The following is a 10,419-nucleotide window of genomic DNA, read 5'->3' on the forward strand; positions in this document are numbered from 1 at the left end:
ACAGTTCAGTGTGTAGTTGTGTATAGGTCACTATTGCGGACACAGTTCAGTGTGAGGTTGTGTATAGGTCACTATTGCGGTTACAGTTCAGTGTGAGGTTGTGTATAGGTCACTGTTGCGGTCACAGTTCAGTGTGAGGTTGTGTATAGGTCACTATTGCGGTCACAGTTCAGTGTGAGGTCGTATATAGGTCACTGTTGCGGACACAGTTCAGTGTGCGGTTGTGTATAGGTCACTATTGCGGACACAGTTCAGTGTGAGGTTGTGTATAGGTCACTATTGCGGACACAGTTCAGTGTGAGGTTGTGTATAGGTCACTGTTGCGGACACAGTTCAGTGTGAGGTTGTGTATAGGTCACTATTGCGGTTACAGTTCAGTGTGCGGTTGTGTATAGGTCACTGTTGCGGTCACAGTTCAGTGTGCGGTTGTGTATAGGTCACTATTGCGGACACAGTTGAGTGTGAAGTCGTGTATAGGTCACTATTGCGGTCACAGTTCAGTGTGAAGTCGTATATAGGTCAGTGTTACAGTCACAGTTCAGTGTGAGGTCGTGTATAGGTCACTGTTGCAGTCACAGTTTAGTGTGAGGTCATGAATAGGTCACTATTGCGGTCACAGTTCAGTGTGAGGTCATGTATAGGTCATTGTTCAGTGTGAGGTCGTGTAAGGTCACTATTGCAGTCACAGTTCAGTGTGAAGTCGTGTATAGGTCATTGTTCAGTGTGATGTCATGTAAGGTCACTATTGCGGTCACAGTTCAGTGTGAGGTCGTGTATAGGTCAGTATTGCGGTCATAGTTCAGTGTGAGGTCATGTAGTGTGAGTCCTGTATAGGTCACTGTTCAGTGGGAGGTCGTGTAAGGTCACGATTGTGGTCACAGTTCAGTGTGAAGTTGTGTATAGGTCACTATTGCGGACACAATTCAGTGTGAAGTCGTATATAGGTCAGTGTTACAGTCACAGTTCAGTGCGAGGTCGTGTATAGGTCACTTGCAGTCACAGTTCAGTGTGAGGTCATGAATAGGTCACTATTGCGGTCACAGTTCAGTGTGAGATCATGTATAGGTCATTGTTCAGTGTGAGGTCATGTAAGGTCACTATTGCGGTCACAGTTCAGTGTGAGGTCGTGTATAGGTCACTATTGCAGTCATAGTTCAGTGTGAGGTCATGTATAGGTCATAGTTCAGTGTGAGGTTGTGTAAGGTCACTATTGCGGTCACAGTTCAGTGTGAAGTCGTGTATAGGTCAGTGTTGCGGTCACAGTTCAGTGTGAGGTCGTGTATAGGTCACTATTGCGGTCACAGTTCAGTGTGAGGTCGTGTATAGGTCACTGTTTGTTGTGAGGTCGTGTATAGGTCACTGTTGTGGTCACAGTTCAGTGTGAGGTCGTGCATAGGTTACTGTTGTGGTCACAGTTCAGTGTGAAGTCGTGTATAGGTCACTGTTGCGGTCACAGTTCAGTGTGAGGTCGTGTATAGGTCACTACTGCGCTCACAGTTCAGTGTGAGGTCATGTATAGGTGCTGTGTAATTCGTGACCGCATGGATGTGTTGTGGCTGGTTTGTTAAGTGTATTCAAGGCTGCGATAAATAGATTTTTCATCAGGAATGGAATCAAGTATTATGGGGAAAGTCAGGAAAGTGGAGTTGAGGGTGATCAGACCAGCCTTGATTTCACTGAATAGCGGTACAGACTCAATGGGCTGATTGGCCTCCTTCTGCTCCAACATCTGATGATTCTATAGACTAAATTTAAGTTTTTACCATTTTCCCTGATAGCTCAATTCACTGACTGGCTACTACTGTTAATTTCTTTGAACATGACAGCGCAGTACCTTCGGCCCTCGATGATTTGTTTCTTCCTCTGATAGTTTTCATACCATTTGGAGTCTATGGAGTTAACTTTTTACTTGAGGTTTATGAAATTCCCCTTCCCTCCACAAACCACCCACAACATTGTTAATTGGATCTCATCGACAGCTTCTCTTCACTCTGATGCTAATGCCAATGCCACATGAACTGAGTGTTCTGCTCACCTCTCTGCGCATTGCATTCAATTCTTGCTCTGTTTGATCCTATGCTAATTTGCACACTGTTCAGGTAGTATGTCAAAAATTCTTCAGGACTGAATTGACAGTACCAATGTGCAAATTAGCACAGAGTTCTGTTTTGGCACTTGATTACCTTTTCAGAATCCAGGTGATAGCCCATTAGCTCTTTGCAGATTGAAGGTAGAGGCTGCACACCGCCATTTTCCTGCTGAGTGCTCCCACATTCCGATTTAGCATTGCGGCCAAAGAACTGATCATAAGAGTGTCCTTGATCCTCCATAACCAAACAGATAGTATCTCGAGAAGCCTCATCATAGATTTCCTAATTCAAAACAAATATGGACGTTGAAATACTTTCATCTCTCTGCCTCAATTCCAGTCATTTCATATGACTGCCATCAGTAATCATTATTCTTGAGCAGACAGCACGAAGCATCAGTACTGAGGTAAGCTGCACTATCGGAGGATCAGTACTGAAGGAGTGCCATACTGTCGGAGGGTCATTAAGGAGGGAGTGCTACATTGTTGGAGGGTCAGTACTGAAGGATTGCTACACTGTTGGAGGGTCATTACGGAAGGAGTGCTGCACTGTTGGAGGGTCAGTACTGACGGTGTGCTGCACTGTCCGAGAGACAGTACTGAGGGAGTGCTGCACTATCAGGGGATCAGTACTGAGGGAGTCCTGCACTGTTGGAGGGTCAGTACTGAGGGAGTGCCTCACTGTCAGAGGGTTAGTACTGAGGGAGTGCCTCACTATCTGAGGGTCAATACTGAGGGAGTGCCACACTGTCAGAGGGTCATTACTGAGGTACTGCCTCACAGTCAGAGGGTCAGTACTGAGGGAGTGCCACACAGTCAGAGGGTCAGTACTGAGGTACTGCCTCACAGTCAGAGGGTCAGTACTGAGGGAGTGCCACACCATTGGAGGATCACTACTGTGGGAGTGCCGTACTGTCGGAGGGTCAGTATTGAGGGAGTGCCGTACTGTCAGAGAGACAGTACTGATGGAGTGCTGCACTGTCAGAGGGTCAGTACTGAAGGAGTGATGCATTGTCGGACGGTCAGTACTGAGGGAGTGCCTCACTGTCAGAGAGTCAGTACTGAGGGAGTGCCTCACTGTCAGAGGGTCAGTACTGAGGGAGTGCCTCACTGTCAGAGGGTCAGTACTGAGGGAGTGCCACACCATTGGAGGATCACTACTGTGGGAGTGCCGTACTGTCGGAGGGTCAGTATTGAGGGAGTGCCGTACTGTCAGAGAGACAGTACTGATGGAGTGCTGCACTGTCAGAGGGTCAGTACTGAAGGAGTGATGCATTGTCGGACGGTCAGTACTGAGGGAATGCCGCACTGTCAGAGAGTCAATACTGAGGGAGTGCTGCACTGTCAGAGGGTCAGTACTGAGGGAGTGCTGCACTGTCAGAGGGTCAGTACTGAGGGAGTGCTGCACTGTCAGAGGGTCAGTACTGAGGGAGTGCCGCACTGTCAGAGAGTCAGTACTGAGGGAGTGCCTCACTGTCAGAGGGTCAGTACTGAGGGAGTGCTGCACTGTCAGAGGGTCAGTACTGATGGAGTGCCGTACTGTCAGAGTGGAGGATGGTGGGAGTTCTACACTGTCAAATGTCAGTACTGAATGAATTCTGCATTGTTGGAAGTTCAACACTGAGGGAGCCGTGCACTGTCAGGGGGCTGTTTCTGAGGGAGTGCCGCACTGTCAGAGGATCAGTACTGTGGGAGTGATACACTGTCAGAGGGTCAATACTGGAGGAGCAATGCTCTGTTAGAGGACCAGTACTAATGGAACTCTTCACTGTCAGAGGGTCAGGACTAGGTCAGAACCGAGGGAGTGTCTCACTGTCAGAGGGTCAGGACTGGGTCAGAACCGAGGAAGTGTCTCAGTGTTAGAGGGTCAATATTGAGGGATTGTTCCACTATCGACACGTCAGAACAGAAGGTGCAATGTAGAGGGTCAGAGAGTCAGTACTGAAGGAGTGCTGCACTGTCAGTGGGTCAGTACTGAGGGAGTGCCGTACTGTCAGAGAGTCAGTACTGAGGGAGTGCTGCACTGTCAGAGAGTCAGTACTGAAGGAGTGCTGCACTGTCAGAGAGTCAGTACTGAGGGAGTGCCGCACTGTCAGAGAGTCAGTACTGAAGGAGTGCTGCACTGTCAGAGAGTCAGTACTGAAGGAGTGCTGCACTGTCAGAGGGTCAGTACTGAGGGAGTGCTACATTGTCAGAGGGTCAGTACTGAGGGAGTGCTGCACTGTCAGAGGGTCAGTATTGAGGGAGTGCCGTACTGTCAGAGAGTCAGTACTGAGGGAGTGCCGCACTGTCAGAAGGTCAGTACTGAAGGAGTGCTGCACTGTCAGAGGGTCAGTACTGAGGGAGTGCTGCACTGTCAGAGAGTCAGTACTGAGGGAGTGCCGCACTGTCAGAGGGTCAGTACTGAGGGAGTGTCGTACTGTCAGAGAGTCAGTACTGAGGGAGTGCTACATTGTCAGAGGGTCAGTACTGATGGAGTGCCTCACTGTCAGAGAGTCAGTACTGAGGGAGTGCTGCACTTTCAGAGGGTCAGTACTGAGGGAGTGCTGCACTGTCAGAGGGTCAGTACTGAGGGAGTGTCGTACTGTCAGAGAGTCAGTACTGAGGGAGTGCTACATTGTCAGAGGGTCTGTACTGAAGGAGTGCTGCACTGTCAGAGGGTCAGTACTGAGGGAGTGCTGTACTGTCAGAGAGTCAGTACTGAGGGAGTGCTACATTGTCAAAGGGTCAATACTGTGGGAGTGCGGCACTGTCGGAGGTTCAGTACTGAGGGAGTCCTGGCGAGGCACAGCAAATATTTCCTATCCCTCACAGAGAGAGTCATGGGAACAGCAGAGGGAGTTACTGGGAGAACAGAGTGAGTCACGTTGAGAGTTGAGGGAGTCTTGGAGAGAGTCGATAGGAGTCTCAAGACAGCATTCAGTGTATGGAGTTCTGAAGGTTAGGAGCAGAGTTTTCTGAGGGTGGAGAGAAGGAGTCATGGAGAGTTGGGGCAGGGGGGTCACAGAGGGTGAAGTTAATATTGCTGAGTGGGGATCTGATGAGTGACGGATGGTGGGTCAGTCTGAACTCTGTGAGCTGCCAGAGGAAGTGGTAGAGGCTGGTACAAGTGAAACATTTAAAAGGCATCTGGATGAGTATATGAATAGGAAGGGTTAAGAGGGATATGGGCCAAATGCTGGCAAATGGGACTAGATTTATTTAGAATATCTGGTTGGCATGGATGAGTTGGACTTGAAAGGTCTGTTTCTGTGCTGAACATCTTTATGACTCTATGAATCTATAACTGTCCCAGTTCATGATAACTTCAGGTACTGAGAGGTCACTGCATACATGCTCAAAACAACAGGGCACACTGCACAATTGGACCCTCACTCTGAAGTCAAACCTCATGCCAGACCATTGTCTTTTAAAAGCAATGACAATCAGCTATGCTGAGCTAAGCCTGCAATGTGAGAGACTGTGCATATTAAGCAGCCTGCATTATACAAAACCAGTTCAAGGATCTTCAAAAATTGAAGCAGGAATATTAGAAACAGAAGGAGGGAGGCAATGAGGGTTTGGATAAAATTCCCAAATTAAGATCTAGGTGCTGAAAGCAGGGTCTTCTATAACTTGCTGCAGCTTACACCACCAATGGGCTGCTATAATTTTAGTCTCCAGCACATCAAAGTTTAATTCCACGATCGGTTGAACTCAAGGGGAATTCTTTGAAAGTCAAACACCACATACAAATCTCACTGACATGGCTGACATCTCGTATTGGTTTTGCATACAAGTAAACGCCTTGCAGGAACATTTCTGAGGAGAGTAAAGATTTAACCACACTGCCGGGACGGAGTCACATATAACATAGACCCAGATCAGCTAAAGGTTTCAGCCACGAGATTCCTATCTCAAAAGATACCAATGAACCAGTTGGGTTTCAACAGCCCAACAACTCCATGTTCATGTTTACTGAAATTCTTTGCATTGTCAGTTCAGGAACAAAACAACGATGTAATTGTTGTTGAACAGCAACTTTGATCTGGGTCTATTCTACCTGTTCCACCTGAGTTGGTGTTGAAGTTTTCCTCACCACTGGCACTGAGCCCTGAGCCCAGGAATCGGTGAGATAAGCAACGGGTTCATCATCTTCCTGCCAGTTTGGATCCAGTGCCACGTTTCGCTCTCCTGGATCATACATCAGGCACTGCCACTCAATAATTCGCAGGATGGCATCCTTCGCCTGACTGATGGTGAATGGCAGCAGCTGAGGAAAGGACAATGAAATGAGAAGGATCGGTATGAATGGGGCAGTGAGACAAGGGGACAGCACTTGAATTGAACGGCCCTCCAAACTCGCTGGGGTCGCTCTCACCAGACAGACACTGTGACCATCCCCTCTCCCCAGACAGACAGTGTGACCATCGCCTCTCCCCAGACACTGTGACCATCCCCTCTCCCCAGACAGACAGTGCGACTAGCCTCACACCCCAGACAGACACTGTGACCATCCTCACTCCCCAGACAGACACTGTGACCATCCCCTCTCTCCAGACAGACACTGTGACCATCCTCACTCCCCAGACAGACACTGTGACCATCCCCTCTCTCCAGACAGACACTGTGACCATCCTCACTCCCCAGACAGACAGTGTGACCATTCCCTCTCCCCAGACAGACACTGTGACCTTCCTCACTCCCCAGACAGACAGTGTGACCATTCCCTCTCCCCAGACAGACACTGTGACCATCCTCACTCCCCAGACAGACAGTGTGACCATTCCCTCTCCCCAGACAGACACTGTGACCATTCCCTCTCCCCAGACAGACACTGTGACCATCCTCACTCCCCAGACAGACAGTGTGACCATTCCCTCTCCCCAGACAGACACTGTGACCATCCTCACTCCCCAGACAGACGGTGTGACCATTCCCTCTCCCCAGACAGACACTATGACCATCCTTACTCCCCAGACAGACAGTGCGACTGTCCTCACACCCCAGACAGACACTGTGACCATTCCCTCTCCCCAGACTGACACTGTGACCATCCTCACTCCCCAGACAGACAGTGTGACCATCCCCTCTCTCCAGACTGACACTGTGACCATCCTCACTCCCCAGACACACACTGTGACCATCCCCTCTCTCCAGACAGACACTGTGACCATCCTCACTCCCCAGACAGACAGTGTGACCATCCCCTCTCTCCAGACAGACACTGTGACCATCCTCACTCCCCAGACAGACAGTGTGACCATCCCCTCTCTCCAGACTGACACTGTGACCATCCTCACTCCCCAGACAGACACTGTGACCATCCCCTCTCCCCAGACAGACACTGTGACCATCCCCTCTCCCCAGACAGACACTGTGACCATCCCCCTCTCCCCAGACAGACACTGCGACTATCCTCACTTCCCAGACAGCCACTGCGACCATTTCCTCTCCCCAGAAAGACACTGTGACCATCCTCCATTCCCCAGATAGACACTGCGACCATCCCCCTCTCCCCAGTTACTGTAACCATTCCCAATCCCTGACAGACACTGTGACCATCCTCACTCCCCGGACAGACATTGCGACAGTCTCCTCTCTCCAATGCGACTATCCCCACTTCATCAACACGTGGTCTAACCATCCCCTCTCCCTAGACAGGCACTGCGAATATCCTCACTCCCCAGCCAAACATTGGGACCATTCTCCATTAGTTTGAAAGTCACTGGGTTCCTCCAAACATCAAATCACTATCACCGCCACACCCCCTTCTATACCACCAAGTCCCTTAACACCATCCTGCACCTCACAGATTATCCCACAGGGACTATCCATTAGGCACATTAACACCGTGACCCGCGCTCACCCTAGCCTCCATCAGCCTTACCTGTTTTTCAATGTATACTCTGTAACAACCATCCAATACTTGATTCACAATGTCATCGATGATGTCCCCAATTTGACATTCTGCATCTTCAGTGCTAACCATAGAGAGCCAGTCATTTTCCGTGAAGCAACCAGGTATGATTTCTACCACAGACGCTGGAGTGCTCACAGCTGCTGACACGGTCCGGCCTTTCTCTAGACGAGACCTCTGTGCCGCAGAACGTGACATCGTTCCCTTTGTTTGAAAGAAAAAAAAATTTGATTAAAAACCTCCAAGAATGCTTCAATGTCCACACACATCGACTTTTCCATTTATTCAGGGAGATCTGATAATGCTCAGATCCTGCTTTTCCCCAATAACCGTTGTTGCGTTCCAGCAAAACCTCACTGAATAGAAATAATGCGCCCCATGGGAAAAGTGAGGTTAGGGGCAGACCACCAAAAACAAAACTCTCACGATCGCTCAAAAATCACCCAAACGTCTAACACAAAGTATAGCACAGCCTGAATGAAGGTTCAAATCATATTTATTAACAAAACAGAAGTAAATTTACATAGTACATTTTAAAAAATCTCAGAAAGCTGCTCTCTGTACAGTACCTCTCACAGAAAGCTGCTCTGTTGGCAGCTGACATTAGAGGCTGCACACAATGAAGCTCGTGAACCAATCCCTTCTGGAACCACACTACTGCAAACAGAGGTAAGCATTCTCCAAAATACCGTTCCCAGTTCTTCGGTAAAGGTATAGCCAAATCGCGCTGACGAAACAAGCGTTATCCCAGAATTACCTGCAGCTCAGCCTTGAATATGCTTAATGACTCCACTTCAACAGCCTTCTGCAACAAGGAACTCCACAGGTTCACTCCCCCTCTGAGAGAAGAAATCCTGCTGTCTTCATTGTGTGACTCCTTATTCTGAGATTACACCCTCTGCTCCTAGACTGTCCCACAAGGGGAAACCTTTCTACTCTGACAGTCCCTCCATATGTGACATTAGTCTAGTGAACCTTCTCTGGGCTGCCTCTAATGCTAGTATACCATTCCTTAAATATGGGATCCTAAACTGTTCACAGTATTCCAACGGTGGGTCCAAAATGAGACAGTATAGGTTTAAGATGAGAGTGGCAAGATTTAACAAAGACCTGAAGGGGTAGGGGCAACTTTTTCAGGCAGAGGGTGGTGAGTATGTGGAACAAGGTGCCAGAGGGAATGGTGGATTCAGGAACAATTTCATTATTTAAAAGACATTTGCATAGGTACAAGAATAGGCAAATGTAACTACTTCAGTTTAGGAAACCTGATTGGTATGGATGAGTTGGACCAAAGGGCCTGTGCCCATGCTGTATGACTCTAGTGCTTTCTATCGCTTTAGCAAAACTACATTTTTATACGCTTTGCCCTTAAAATAAAAGCCAACATTACATTTGTCTTCCCTCTTTGCCCATTTCCCTTTGATGTCTTTGTAATTTATGTGAATGAGAGCATTTTCTTTATAAGCAATTGTGGGACGTGGTGGTTGCTAACTAGGCCAGCATTTATTACCCATCCCTAGTTGCCCTTGAGAAGGTGGTGGTGAGCTGCCTTCTTGAACTGCAGCAGTCCACATGCTGTAGGTAGATCCACAATGCCCATAGGGAAGGTTTGCAGGGTGGATGAGCAAACTGGTCAAAGCATCTTATTCAAGTCAGTGTGGGGTGTGGGGTCTGTATTAAAAATGAATGAAATTGTAGTATATGGCAGTATAGTTAGAAGGTTACTGTTCTCTGTAGCTGCATGTTGGTTCAGGTTTCTGCTGGTGTTACGAATCTAGTAACAATGAGGTTGATTTGGTTTAGTGTGCAGTCCTTGTGTCACTGCTGAGCCCCTCTCTACCCCAGGTATTGCTTCCCTCCGGAGTATCACCTTCTCTCTACCCCAGGTATTGTCCACTGTCATAGGGTCTGTTTCCAAGCTGTATGACTCTTCGGTCCAAATCCTCCATGTTGACCAAGTTTTCATAAACTCAACTAGTCCCATTTGCCTGCATTTGTTCCATATCACTCTGAACCTTTCCTATTCATGTACCTGTCCAAATGTATTTTAAAGGCAGTAACTGCTTGCATCTACCATTTCCTCTGGCAGTCATCTAGGTATTACTCAACTCTCTGCCCCTCTCTCCCGGGAAATTGCTCATACTCTCATTCAGATAATGCACCTTCGCCCCCCAAATTTGCCAATGGAGTATGATCCCACTCTCCCCACCTAGTATTGTTCCTTCTTTTCACTGGTATTGGCTCACTCTTCTCCACCACCCTCCCAGGAAGCGCACCCTCCTCTCCACTGGGTGTTGTCCCTACAAACCAATGAACTGCGGATGCTGAACATCTCAAACAAAAACAGAAATTGCTGGAGAAACTCAGCAGCTCTGGCAGTATCTGAGGGAAGAAAGCAGAGTTAATGTTTAATGTTTCAAGTTAACTCTGC

The 10,419-nt window shown here is 48.3% G+C and overlaps 1 pseudogene; it reads right to left on the minus strand.

The window, feature by feature from the left end:
- Window positions 1-8,186, minus strand: part of LOC148152273 (uncharacterized) — an 82,925-nt pseudogene extending 74,739 nt beyond the window's left edge.
- Between the last annotated feature and the right edge of the window lie 2,233 nt (window positions 8,187-10,419).

Source organism: Chiloscyllium plagiosum, unplaced genomic scaffold (genome assembly GCF_037043375.1).
Source record: "Chiloscyllium plagiosum isolate Xiang-an unplaced genomic scaffold, Cpla_swu_hap1 HiC_scaffold_1, whole genome shotgun sequence".
In the NCBI taxonomy this organism is placed as follows: Eukaryota; Metazoa; Chordata; class Chondrichthyes; order Orectolobiformes; family Hemiscylliidae; genus Chiloscyllium; species Chiloscyllium plagiosum.